General features: G+C 50.2%; 1 protein-coding gene across 2 annotated transcripts in view; it reads right to left on the reverse strand.

Annotated features, from left to right (window-relative positions):
• The window catches only part of LOC147736730 (uncharacterized), a 77,328-nt gene extending 65,463 nt beyond the window's left edge, over window positions 1-11,865 (reverse strand). Inside the window, exon 1 of one of the 2 annotated variants that reach the window (XM_086953442.1) lies at window positions 11,684-11,865. The gene's annotated coding sequence lies outside the window, so the exon portion shown is untranslated. The remainder of the gene's footprint in view (window positions 1-11,683) is intronic. The other variant, XM_086953443.1, reaches the window with a different exon arrangement.
• Window positions 11,866-13,517: the final 1,652 nt, after the last annotated feature.

Genomic DNA, 13,517 nt, shown 5'->3' on the forward strand with positions numbered 1-13,517 from the left:
GGCCTTCAAAAGGGACCTCAAAGTTCTCCTCCTCCAGAGACACCTCCAAAAGTAACTCACGTCCTCTCTGTTATCTGAAGGAAGACCTCCCACTACTGAAAATTTCTACTTTCCATGACCATGGAAGTGCCTTCCCAGTGTGTTCTTGTGGTGGGAGTGTCTGCCTTTTACTGCAGTATTATCCATGTACTTGTGTTCGGTGCCCTCTTGCAACATGCACTCACCACTTTGCCCTTGTAACACACGGTTTTCTACCTCTTTCATGTTTTTACCTTTGATACTTGCACAAGTGCCTTTTTCGCCTACGTAACGTTTGTTCTCGTGCCTGAGTGTCTAGCATATATTGCAGTATTATACCTCAAATTATACTTTGTTTTCTCTTGTAACCTGCACACTTGTCACTTTTTACTCTTGTGCACTTTTTACTACCTCATGTATTTTTGGTTGCTCACAATTTTTACTACCTCATGTATCTTTGTTTGCTCACAATTGTCACTGTACCGTATGCAACTTAACGTTTGCTTTTGTAATTGTTCTCGTGTAATGTTTTCATCCTGTATCATTTCTGTTCCTTTTGTGAAGCACTCTGACACCTTCGGGTACAGTCCGCGCTATATAAAATTGCATAAATAAATAAATATGAGCAGAGGGGCCCGTCTGCTTCTGTATGAGGGAGGGGCCGCCTGCTTCTGTATGAGGGAGGGGGCCCTCTGCTCCTGCTTGTGGGAGGGGCCCCTCTGCTTCTCCTTCTCCTTGTGGGAGGGGCCCCTTTGCTTCTGTATGAGGGAGGGCCCCCCTGCTTCTGTATGTTGGAGGGGCAGGGGCCCCCTGCTTCTGTATGTGGGAGAGGCCCCACTGCTTCTGTATGAGGGAGGGGCCCCTCTGCTTCTGTATGTGGGAGGGGCTCCTCTGCTTCTCCTTGTGGGGGGGGCCCCTCTGCTTCTGTATGAGTGAGGGGCACCTCTGCTTTTCCTTGTGGAAGGGGCCCCTCTGCTTCTGTATGAGGGAGGGGCCCCTCTGCTACTCCTTGTGGGGCGAGGGGCCCCTCTGCTTCTGTATGTGGGTGGGGCCCCTCTGCTACTCCTTGTGGGAGGGGCCCTCTGCTACTCCTTGTGCGAGGGGCCCCCTGCGTCTTCTTGTGGGAGGGGCCCCCTGCTTCTCTTTGTGGGAGGAGCCCCCTGCTTCTCCTTGTGGGAGAGGCCCCCTGCTTCCTCTTGTGGAAGGGGCCCTCTGCTTTTCTTTTTGGGAGGCCCCCCCTGCTTCTTCTTGTGGGGCGAGGGGCGGTGTAGCAACCAGGGCCGGACTGGCCTTTCATTCCACCGGGCAGTTCCCTGGGAGGCGTCCCCTGGTCTCTCTGTCTCCCCCAGCTCCTGGAGGTGCTTCTAGAGAGGTAGAAGAGAAGGGAAGAGAGGGAGGGGGATAGGGCAGGCACACAGGAAGCTGAGGCTCGCCCCCCCAAGCCCCTGCCCCCCTCATTACGCTGCTTCCTTGAAAAGATCTTCCGGTTCTGTGGTTCAGAACCGCGATCTGCACACCCCCTGCTCACCCTCCAGAGGCAAGAGCACAGCACACGCTCACGCATGACACAACAGAGAGAATTCACACTTGAGCTTGAGAAATGCTGTTTAAATTCAACACACACATTCAGTAGCGGCTGGCAGGGAACGGAAGTGAAGAGGCGAGGGGAGGGAGAGGGGGGCATTACTCAATTTATGACTCAATGTGTCATCCCTCATCTCTCCGGAACCAGGAAGCTCCCAGGCTTCCTCCCCTGACCAATCACAACACTGCAATGCAGCGTTGTGATTGGTCTGAGCGCCGTAGCTCGGCGCTCTGATTCGACCTGAGAGAGTTTGCATGTTTCTCACCAGGATGTGTAATGCAGGCTAAAAATAAAAAGGTTGTGCAGGGGCTTGAAGATTTAAATGTTTCTTCTTTGGAATAATTCCAATAAAGTCACATTAGTTAGTGCAGAGCGTATTTATTGGCACATCAAGTGAACAGCCAACACGTGTTTCACCCCTGAGCGGCCAGCAGGCCTGGGGCTTCTTCAGGGCAATATTGATATACTTATATAGTTCCAGCTGGTAGCGTGGTCATGAAGATAAATGGTTAATCTAATATTCACGGCGCAATGCCTGATTTCTACTATATCGAATCAGATAGCAGGTCGGTCTAGAGCGGTCCTCACCGACTATGTAAATAATCGTGTTCGAAAAAAAAGCAGGCAGGCTGGTGCGGAACATGTAAAGTGTGCATCAAGTCAAGTCAAGTTTAAATTTGTATAGCGCACTACTCACCCAGAGGGTCTCAAGGCGCTTGAGGGAGGAAGGGAGCTTACTTATCAAAGTGTTTAGTTGTTTTCTGAAGGAGAGGTGGTTCTGTGTGAGGCGGAGGTGGGTGGGGAGGGAGTTCCAGGTCTTGGCCGCTAAGTAGGAGAAGGATCTTCCTCCCATGGTGGATCTTTGGATGCGTGGAATTGCGGCAAGGGCTTGATTGGACGAACGAAGATTGCGGGTGGGGGTGTAGAAGGACAGGCGCGTGTTGAGGTATTCGGGTCCTAGGTCGTAGAGGGATTTGTGTGCGTGGGTGAGGAGACAGAACGTTATTCTTTTGCTGACGGGGAGCCAGTGGAGGTCTTTCAGGTGACCGGAAATGTGAGCTTGTCGGGGGATGTCTAGGATGAGTCTGGCTGAAGCGTTTTGGATGCGTTGGAGTTTTTTCAGAAGTTTGGATGTGGTTCCGGCGTAAAGGGTGTTTCCGTAGTCTAGTCGGCTTGTGACCAGTGCATGGGTGACCGTCTTTCTAGTTTTGGTGGGGATCCAATGGAAAATTTTGTTGAGCATACGTAGGATGTTGAAGCATGATGATGAGACGCTGTTGACTTATCTGGTCATCGAGAGGGAGGAGTCCAGCATGAAGCCCAGGTTACGTGCATGGTCCGTCGGTTTGGGTGCGCTGCCCAGGGACGGTGGCCACCATGAGTCGTCCCAGGCGGAGGGGGATGATCCTAAGATGAGGACTTCCATTTTGTCCGAGTTAAGTTTTAAACGGCTGTTCTTCATCCACTCGGCTACTTCTTTCATCCCTTCGTGTAGGTTGGTTTTGGCGGTGTTTGGGTCTTTGGTGAGGGATAGGATCATCTGGGTGTCGTCTGCGTAGGAGATAATGTTGAGGTTGTGTTGGCGCGCAATGGATGCGAGGGGACTCATGTATACGTTGAAGAGGGTCGGACTGAGCGAAGATCCTTGGGGTACGCCGCAGATGACTTCGGTGGCCTCTGATCTAAAAGGGGGAAGGCGGACTCTCTGGGTTCTTCTGGTGAGGAACGAGATGATCCAGTCCAATGCTTTTCCTTGTATTCCGACGTTGCTGAGGCGTTGTATAAGAGTGTTATGACAGACTGTGTCGAAGGCTGCAGAGAGGTCGAGTAGGATGAGGGCAGCAGTTTCTCCGATGTCCAGTAGAGTTCGAATGTCGTCTGTTGCAGCGATGAGGGCGGTCTCGGTGCTGTGTTTTGCTCGGAAGCCGGACTGTGAAGGGTCGAGGGATTTGTTGGATTCGAGGAAGGTGGCGAGTTGACTGTTGACGGCTTTCTCAATGACTTTGGCAGGGAATGGGAGGAGCGAAATGGGGCGGTATTTCTTAAGTTCAGTGGGGTCTGCTGTAGGTTTCTTCAAGAGGGCGCTGAGTTTGGCGTGTTTCCAGCTTTCCGGGAAGGTGGCGGAGTTGAGGGAGCAGTTGATGAAGTCTCGAAGATGGGGTGCGATAAGGGAGTCTGCTTTGTTGAAAATGTGGTGGGGACATGGGTCGGTTGGTGATCCTGAGTGAATGGTGTTCATCAGGCGGATGGTGTCTTCAGTGGTGATCGGGTTCCAGGCGTAAAGGTTGTTGGAGGGGAGTTTTAGTATGGAGGTAGGTTGGGTGGGCTGGTCTCCAAAGCTGTTATGTATGTCAGCAATTTTGTTGTGGAAGAATGAGGCCAGAGAGTCGCAGAGGTCTTGGGATGGAGTAATGTCGTTGGTGCCGGCGGTGGGGTTGGTAAACTCTTTGACGATGTTGAATAGTTCCTTGCTGTTGTGGGCGTTGTTGTCGAGTCGGTCCTTAAATGCTGATTTCTTGGTGGATCGTATCAATTGGTGGTGTTTGCGGGTGGCGTTCTTGAAAGTGGCCAGGTTGTCAGTGGTTGGGTTTTTTCGCCAGGCTTTCTTAAGGGTGCGACAGATCTTCTTGGATTTCTTAAGGTCATCATTAAACCAGGGGGCTTTTTTGCTGCCTTGCTTCATTTGATGGTTTTTCAAGGGTGCTAATTTGTCAGCGCTGTGGGTGATCCATTGTGTGAGGTTGGTGGCTGCTTGGTTTGGGTCCGATGATTTTGCAGGGGGGTTTTGGAGAAGTGATGTGAAGAGCTGGTCGGTGGTAATTTTATTCCAGTTTCTCCGGGGAATTGGTTGTAGGTGGTTGTGGGTCGTAGTCTTTTTGTAGTTTAAGTGAACACAGCTGTGGTCCGTCCAGTGGAGAGCTGTGGTGTGATTAAAGGAGATGTGCTTGCTGGAGGTGAAGATTGGGTCGAGCGTGTGCCCGGCGGGGTGGGTGGGGGTGTCAACAAGTTGTTTGAGTCCGAGATTGGCGAGATTTAAGCATGGGCAAATTTTGCGAATTCGCGATGCGCGGATTTGCAAATTCGCGATCTGCAAAATTCGCGAATTTGTGCGAATTTGCAGATTTTTGTTTTTTGCGTGTTCGCGGGGTTTTTTGCGTGTTTGCGGGGTTTTTTGCGTGTTCGCGGGGCTTTTTGCGTCTTCGCGACCCGCTTGCATAGCGAAGTTACCCTTGCAGTCGTTTATGGGAGAGGGAGAGAGAGATAGATAGATAGATAGATAGATAGATAGATAGATAGATAGATAGATAGATAGATAGATAGATAGATAGATAGATAAAGAGAGAGATAGAGAGAGAACGAGAGAAAGAAAGAGAGGCCGGATCTCTGAAGGGCCAGATTCCTGAGTTGCCCCTACAGAACATACAGCTTTTTATTTTTAGCAAAATGCATATGAAAATTGTGCTGTAAAGGTCTCTTTTAGTTTAACCCCTCCTGACAACTCAAAATGGGTGTATTTGCCATCCTCTCCCTTCTTCCTGTTTTTTATATCTGTAAGTGCTTCCTGATGAGGTTTAATTCCTTGGACAGGTGCCTCGTTGCCTACTTGTAACTATTCTCTGACCCTGCTTCAAGGGTCAGAGCAGGGTCAGAGAATAGTTGCAAGTAGGCAACGAGGTGCCAGGAAGCAATTAGCAGCAGGTGTCCAAGTTGAAGTTAATTTGTTTGTAACCCTTTTGTAAAAGGTTACAAAGAAATTAGGTTCAACTTTTGCACCTGCTGCTGTAACCCTTGCTTGGCTGAAAATTAGTCCCCTCTGATTCGCGGATTTTACCGCGATTTCGCGAGATTCGCGGATCGCGAAATCGCGGAAAATCCGCAAATTTGCCCGCGAAACAGATTTTACGCCCACACTTAGCGAGATTGTCCAAAAGGGTGGTGGAGTTGCTGTCGTTGTTCTTTTCCAGGTGGAAGTTGAGGTCTCCCAGTAGGATGTAGTCCTCGGAGGGGAGGGCGTGAGGGCTGATGAAATCAGTGATGTCTTCGCTGAATTGTGTGCGGGGTCTGGGTGGTCTATAGATGAGGGTGCCTCCGAGTGTGGTGTTCGTATCGGTGTGAATCTGGAAGTGAAGGTGTTCGGCGGATGTGAGGTTGTCATCGGAACTGGTCGTAATGCGGATGGTGCTCTTATGAACGATGGCGATGCCTCCTCCTGTTTGGTTGTAGCGGTCCTTTCGGATGATCTTGTAGTCGTCCGGGATGGCAATGGCAATGTCGGGCGCTGATGAGGCGTTCATCCAGGTTTCTGTAAGAAATGCGACGTCCGGTGATGTGGTGTCGAGTAGGTTCCAAAGTTCAATGGCGTGTCTGTGGACCGAGCGGGTGTTGAGCAGGATGCATTTCAGGTGGTTAGTGTCGGAGCTCTGTTTGGAGTTTGTGGATTTGGTATGGGTCCTGATGCAGTCGAACTTGCAGGCGTGGCAGGTGAAGGGTCCATGGGTGTGTCTGGGGCGGCTTGGTGGCAGTCTGGGAGACGGCCGGAGTTGAGTGCTGAAAGGGTTGCGGTATCGTACGTTATGCGGGTGGAGTGGGGTTTGTGGGGGCCAGGGGTTCTGGCGCTGGGCGCGGTCCAGGCGCGGACGGGCGTAGACGGGCGTAGACGGGCTTACCTTTGGCGCACCTTCGGCGCGCATAGGTCGCATTCGCTGCGCATGAACGCTGCGCGCAAAAGCATCTGTCATAAGTAGATAGGGGAGGGGGGTGGGGCGAGGGAGGAGCAGCTGGGAGGCGGGAGCGGGGTGGAGAGCCGGGCTGGGAAGGCACAACAACAAACAACAAAATGGCAGCAGGCCAAAAGCCACACAGGACGAGACCCCAACAATCGGTATTAACATGGAAGCGTCACCGGCACAATCAGGCACTAATAAATCAAAGGCAGCAATGCACAATCGAATTAATAATCAAAGCGCAGCTCAGCAGGCAGTATAGCGCTACGATACAAATGCACTCAGGCACTAATAAATCATAAATAGTTCCAGGGGCAATGCCAGCGATGGGCAGCTGATTATACAGGCAAAGAGCACTCAGGCAGTATAGCGCTACGATACCAGAATGGGAGCAGGGAGCAGCGTGAGGAGCGACAAGGAGCCCAGCCCATCCCAACCTGCTTGTTGGACTTGGCCCTTCTGGCAGGTTCACCCCTAAACTTTTTGCTTTTAATGGTGACTTGGTGATGGTGATTTTTGGTTTCTGCGCACTTTCACTGTGTCCCAGTGAAAAGTGCGTGCGCACTCTGAGTGCGTGGAGTAAGGTTGGCCTGCCCTCCCATAGGAATACATGGGGAATGTCTGTGTCCCTGGTAGTTCCTGATGCGTGAGGTGTGCACCCTCGTGTTTGGTATGAGCCAACTCGTGTGATTGAATGCTTCGCAATGATATATCTGGCATGATGGTGTCTTGTGCGGAAGTGCCACTTCTAGGAGTTGGCATATTAGTGTAAAATATGCCTGGCATGTGATTGGCTGGAGCTGGCTGGTGAGCCTGGCTCCAGGAAATCCCGATGGGTCTGCCCGGTGGTGAGTGTGAGATTAGCATGCTGATGGCCGGGGAGGAGTGTACCTGGTTCCTGAATGGGGCTGGGCTTTCCCCACACAATCCCCCTTCACCCTGGGATAACAATTGAGAGACTCGTGCCAATTGAGCTCTGGGTTGTTGTGCGGGGTGGTTTGGGGAATAGGCATCTCTGTTCCTGTGCTGCCTAATTAGAAAGAGTTTTCTCGGATCCTGATACTCCTCCCCTCTCCAAACGGAACAATTAGAGGCAGAGGATGCAAAGGCCGACGTTTGTGATGCAGATAACGTCTTTGAGTCAGCATACTATGTAAGTGGGTAATTTCACAGGTCCTTGCGTTGAAGTTTGGCTCTGCCCTTGTTCTGTGAGGGCCTGCTATTCGGGAGTGTTGAAGTGAAGAGTAAATGATGAGGTGTTAGTGCAGCGCGCAGTTCTGAGCCACAGAATCTGAAGATCTTTTCAAGGAAGCAGCATAATGAGGGGGAGTGTGGGGGGGCAGTGGCTCGGGGGGCGAGCCTCAGCTTGGCACAAGCCACTTATTTTTACATAAAAAAGGGAATCCGTCTAAGAGCCATCAACGCAAGATGTAAAAAACGGCTTACAAATTTAGCTTGAATTCCAAGGCTGATTCACGCCAGATGCCCCGGATGGGACAGACCAGTTTGAAAAGAGACCCTTAACCTGTCCGACCAGCAGACCTTTAGTTATGGTTGGAACCTGTAGGGAAAGGAAACATTAATATCTGTTGTGTTCCTACACTACCTTACTAAATACTCGATTTCTTATCTCTAAACCTACCAGTATGCTCCCAAGATAGTGACTCTCTTCTGTGCTGCTTGTAGGAGTTTGATAACTAGTCTATTCCTCTATATTCTTCAGGAACTCTGTAGTCTGTTATCCTCCTGAATGCTCACTCTCTTCTTGGTGTGTACACTCCTGTATATTTAATCAGAAGAGATTATTCTAACTCACTATTCTATTATTACCGGTAACTAAATACTTACTTAAACTATCTGTGTATGTGTGTATCCTCTTCTTATATTCTTTAAACTAACTTCTTGTTCCTTTCTTTTCCTTGTAGGTTCAGTGAAGTCAAGATTGTCTAGTGGTAAGTACGATTAAACAACACCTTATATTAATACAAGTCTTTAGTTATTTGCATTGACTCTGTGCGAAATCCTTCATATCACTTATCTCTGTTGTTTCGTGTTTCTTCTCCTCAGGTACCCGACGAGGCTGACTGAGTCTGCGATTCTCGGCGGAACTTCTGACTCCAAAGGCGCAATCCAAGACTGAATGAAAACGAACAAAAAAGGCTCACCGAAGATGGTAAGCTTCTACAACTAGTCTTCTGACTGGAAACTTAAAGTTTTTAACACTTTAGCGCTACAAATCTCTCCTCACTCGAACTCCATGTTTACTCTGACCAAACGACTCGGTGAAGTGCGCAGATGACAATCAGCGCGCGCTTCACCTGAACTGCGGTGGCAACTAGGTGGAAGACTAGACCGCTGGCTGAACGCGCAGACTGCCGCCATCTTAGAGTGCCGAACTTGCATCAACATTGACCAGGAACCCCGTGCTGGCGTTATTCTCTTATCCACGACCTTGTGTGTGTCACAGTGGACACTTGAGGCGTGAGGGTCCCGACAGGGAGGGGGAACAGAGTTTGTTCAGTCAAAGGAAGACCTATGAATGAACAGCGTATTATTCCCTCTCAGCTCCTCAAATCATCATCGCCTTTCAATTATCTGAGCGCATAAATAATTAGCTTTTAGAGGGTTGTCTTGTTGCAGCATTTCTTCCATCAGCCTATTAATTTGTAAATGCATGAAGACGGGGAAAGGTGAGAATCTTCCTGTTTCCCTTGTAAGCCATGGGACGGACATTGGAGGAGGGGTGGAGCCGGGCGCTCTGCAGGAGAATCTGACCTTCCCCCTTGTCTTCATGACATTAACAGGCTCACAGACGAAATGTTGCAAAAATTAAACCGACTCGCAGAGTAACCAAGAGTGTCTGTCTCAGCCAGCAGGTCTGCTTCTGACGCCTCTGGAATTTTAAAGGCAGCTCTAATCACCGTGCCTTCTGCAGAGCCCGTACCTTGAACATTGCAAACCAGCCTTTCAAAATCCCCATGTGTGGGTATTTTCTTGCCTTACTTGCAGGGCAATGTATCCAGAAACGTGCAAAAAACTGGTATGAATTTAAAGGCCTGGCGTCATCTAATCTGGCGTTCTAAAGTGCTGGGAGATGCGTCACGTTGTAAAGCCCTGCGCCACATGTGGGCGTTCCGGTGCAGGGGGGGGCATTCTGGCACAGGAACGCCTCCTAAAAGTGGCTGAGTGAAATATACAAGATTTCACTCAGTCACTTTTAAGGCCAATGCTGCGTCAAAACCCTGCGCCTGCTTGAAGCAGGCGAAAGGATTGACGGCTAAGTCCTATCTCCAGCTGCATTCATTCCTGTTTCAAGTTTCCGACACACATGAATAGACTGTTGTGACTTTGTCTAACCTGTCCTTACAGTGTCTCCACAGCATTTGGGGGGGTCCACGTGTGGTGTGTTTGAGATTTAGGGGTATATTATCAAGGAGTAGCGATATTTATTGCTAAATGCTCTTAGCACAAATTTTTGTAATCGCTTGCTATTGCCGATATTATCGCTGAGATAACGTGCTATTAGGAACGTTCATCTCCAATGCGATAAAATATCCTGCGATAGCGGCTCAATGAGGGAGTATCGCTGGAAATCCAGCGATATTCAGGCATTAACGCCAATGGGGACTTAACCTGAATATCCACCTCCCATTGGATAAACAGGTTAAGTCCTGGTCTGAGCAGGCGTTAGATTTTGGTGATATTTGGCTGCTGTTAGCGACCACTTACTGATAGGGTGATACAATTATCGCCACTTTAGCAGGATAAAGTGCCGCTAAAGCGGCGATAAGGGCCCTTGATAATATGCCCTTAGTCTCTTATTTGAAATACTGAAACAAGCCCGGGAGCAAAAGAGAGGCCGTGCGGTGCGCGTGCACCTCAGCTATCCACAGATTTACGGGAATGGCCTGTTTTCTCTCTGTGACTTAGATCCCCCTTTGTGTCTTCACACTCATGGGGCAGATTTACAAGCCCCTTGCGCCACTTTTGCGTCATTTTTGCCATGTTAAAAATGACGCAAAAGTGGCGCAAGGGATGTTCCTTTCTGAGCAGTGCCTCCGACGTTCGGGGGCCCGGGCTTGGCTGCTTCAGGCACGTGGAGGAGGGGGCGGTCGAGCCGCAAGATACACGGGGGCAGATTTACAAGCCCCTTGCGCCACTTTTGCATCACTTTTGACATGGGAAAAGTGACGCAAAAATGGCGCAAGGGGCTTGTAAATCTGTCCACGGTGCCAAACAAACCCTCGGCCGCAAACACTGCTGCAACTTGGATTTACAAGGAATGTTCATCCCAGGGCACCGGAAGTCTGCCTGTAACACAGTGAAAGGTGCAGACAGATGGGGGCGCCACTGATCAGTTTCCGAGTTAGACCTTTTCAAAGTCCTTGTCATGTTCAAAGTCCCGCTGAGCGCTGCTGAGGAGCGGAATATGTTTAAATTGGTTCAATCTCAGCCTCCAGTCGCTTCAGAGGGTGATGTTGTCTGAGGCCAGCCTCGGCTCTGCTGTGTCATGTTGGCAGCGCCTCGTGCAATGCTTGTTTGTTGTGAGGGTGCAGGTATGACCTTTGCCCTCCAGAGAGGCTTGCAGCAGTCAGTGCCCGCACATGTGTCATGTGCCTCTGTCCTTTCAAAACAAAGTACATGTATGTTTACATGTATGTTTACATGTATGTTTACATGTATGTGTTCAGACAATTCGTGAAGTTTTCCTCCCTCGGCTCTTATTCGTCCAGATGTTCGGCTGAGGTTTGGTCACAGCCTTTTGTGCAAACTTCAGAAACCACCAAGGTCCCCCTCCCCCCCCCCCCCCCCCCCCCGCCCCCTTCTGATGAAAGCGCACTGGGCCCTCTCGGCTCTTAGCTTTTTTATGTTTTTTTTTATTGTTCTTTAATCTAAAGGTGGATAAAAAACAGAAAGGCTACTTGCTTTAGAAGAAAATTGATTTTGTATTTGATTAATGTATATTTCAAACCTCTCAATAGCACGGCCCACTATATGCTCTGAAATACAAGAACATCCGATGTAACATTCATTTCACTAGAGTTTTGCGAGCTTGCAGTTGGAATATCCCCCTCCTCATGGCTGACCTGAAACGTACGTCATTAAAAGTAGCAGCAGTGCCCCCCCCCCCCCTCCCTCTCCCTCTCCCGTGAGTAGGATTTATATAAAGTCAACATTTCTCTCCTGTGCTCATGCTTTGCTATAACATGCGAGGGAGGGGCCTGAACAGCTGCCCCCCCTGACCCCCCCCCGCCAGCCAGAGGGAGCCCCGCCTGGCCCCATCACATCAGTACCATACACCACGTCATTTCCGGCCCTTCATCCTCAGACACGTGTTTCTCCTCATTTTACTCACCTCAGGAGGCGGCTGTGATATCCTCAGCTCTGCCGCAGTCGTGGCTCTAACAGCGGGTCTCCCTTCTCCCCATCATTCCCTCCGCGCTGCAGCGCCTCGAGGCCCATCAGCAGCTCCCTCCGTGAGGATAAAAGGCAGAGACTTCTCTAAACGCCACTTCCGGCGGCAGAGCCACGTCAGCCACAGCGGATACTCCACCCACCCTCCAAGGGAAGTGACAGCTCTGCCTTCCTTCCTCTGCCCCGGCCTCACCAGCTTAAAGTTTGTTTCTGGTCTTTAAATAAACATTGGAATGCAGGAAGGATCGATCATGACTTGAACCCCCCCTGGCAGCTGCAGGAAAGCAGATTTGGAAACCTTTTGAAAGAGTTAAGTGATTCTGTATAGATTGTCGAGTTTGGTCGGAGTGAAGTCTTGTGAGCAGTTGAATGTGCAGATGACTGAGTGTTTGGATGAACAGATGTGTGAGTGAGAGGATAGACGAGGAATGAATGGGGCATAACTGCACACGCATATGGATGTATGCGTCATTGCATAGATGGGCGAGTGCATGGGTGCTGAGGTGAGTGGATGCATGGTTGAATGAGTCATTGCATAGAGGGGCGAGTGCATGGGTGCTGAGGTGAGTGCATGCATGGTTGAATGAGTCGTTGCATAGATGGGCGAGTGCATGGGTGGTGAGGTGAGGGGATGCATGGTTGAATGAGTCATTGCGTAGATGGACGAGTGCATGGGTGGTTAGGTGTGTGGATGCATGGTTGAATGAGTCATTGCATAGAGGGACGAGTGCATGGGTGGTAAGGTGAGTGGATGCATGGTTGAATGAGTCGTTGCATAGATGAGCGAGTGCATGGGTGGTTAGGTGAGTGGATGCATGGTTGAATGAGCCGTTGCATAGAGGGGCGAGTGCATGGGCGGTGAGGTGAGTGGATGCATGGTTGAATGAGTCATTGCGTAGATGGACGAGTGCATGGGTGGTTAGGTGTGTGGATGCATGGTTGAATGAGTCGTTGCATAGATGAGCGAGTGCATGGGTGGTTAGGTGAGTGGATGCATGGTTGAATGAGTTGTTGCATAGATGGGCGAGTGCATGGGGGGTGAGGTGAATGGATGCATGGTTGAATGAGTCATTGCATAGATGGGCTATTGCATGGGTGCTGAGGTGAGTGGATGCATGGTTGAATGAGTCATTGCATAGATGGACGAGTGCATGGGTGGTTAGGTGAGTGGATGCATGGTTGAATGAGTCGTTGCATAGATGGACGAGTGCATGAGGGGTGAGGTGAGTGTATGCATGGTTGAATGAGTCGGTGCATAGATGGGCGAGTGCATGGGTGCTGAGGTGAGTGCATGCATGGTTGAATGAGTCGTTGCATAGAGGGGCGAGTGCATGGGTGCTGAGGTGAGTGGATGCATGGTTGAATGAGTCATTGCATAGATGGGCGAGTGCATGGGGGGTTAGGTGAGTGTATGCATGGTTGAATGAGTCGTTGCATAGATAGGCGAGTGCATGGGTGGTGAGGTGAGTGGATGCATGGTTGAATGAGTCGTTGCATAGAGGGGTGAGTACATGGGTGGTGAGGTGAGTGCATGCATGGTTGAATGAGTCATTGCATAGATGGGCGAGTGCATGGGTGGTGAGGTGAGTGCATGTATGGTTGAATGAGTCATTGCATGGAGGGGCGAGTACATGGGTGGTTAGGTGAGTGTATGCATGGTTGAATGAGTCATTGCATAGAGGGGCGAGTGCATGGTTGGTGAGGTGAGTGGATGCATGGTTGAATGAGTCATTGCATAGATGGAAGAGTGCATGGGTGCTGAGGTGAGTGTATGC

This window comes from Lissotriton vulgaris, chromosome 1_2 (genome assembly GCF_964263255.1).
Source record: "Lissotriton vulgaris chromosome 1_2, aLisVul1.2, whole genome shotgun sequence".
Classification (NCBI taxonomy): Eukaryota; Metazoa; Chordata; class Amphibia; order Caudata; family Salamandridae; genus Lissotriton; species Lissotriton vulgaris.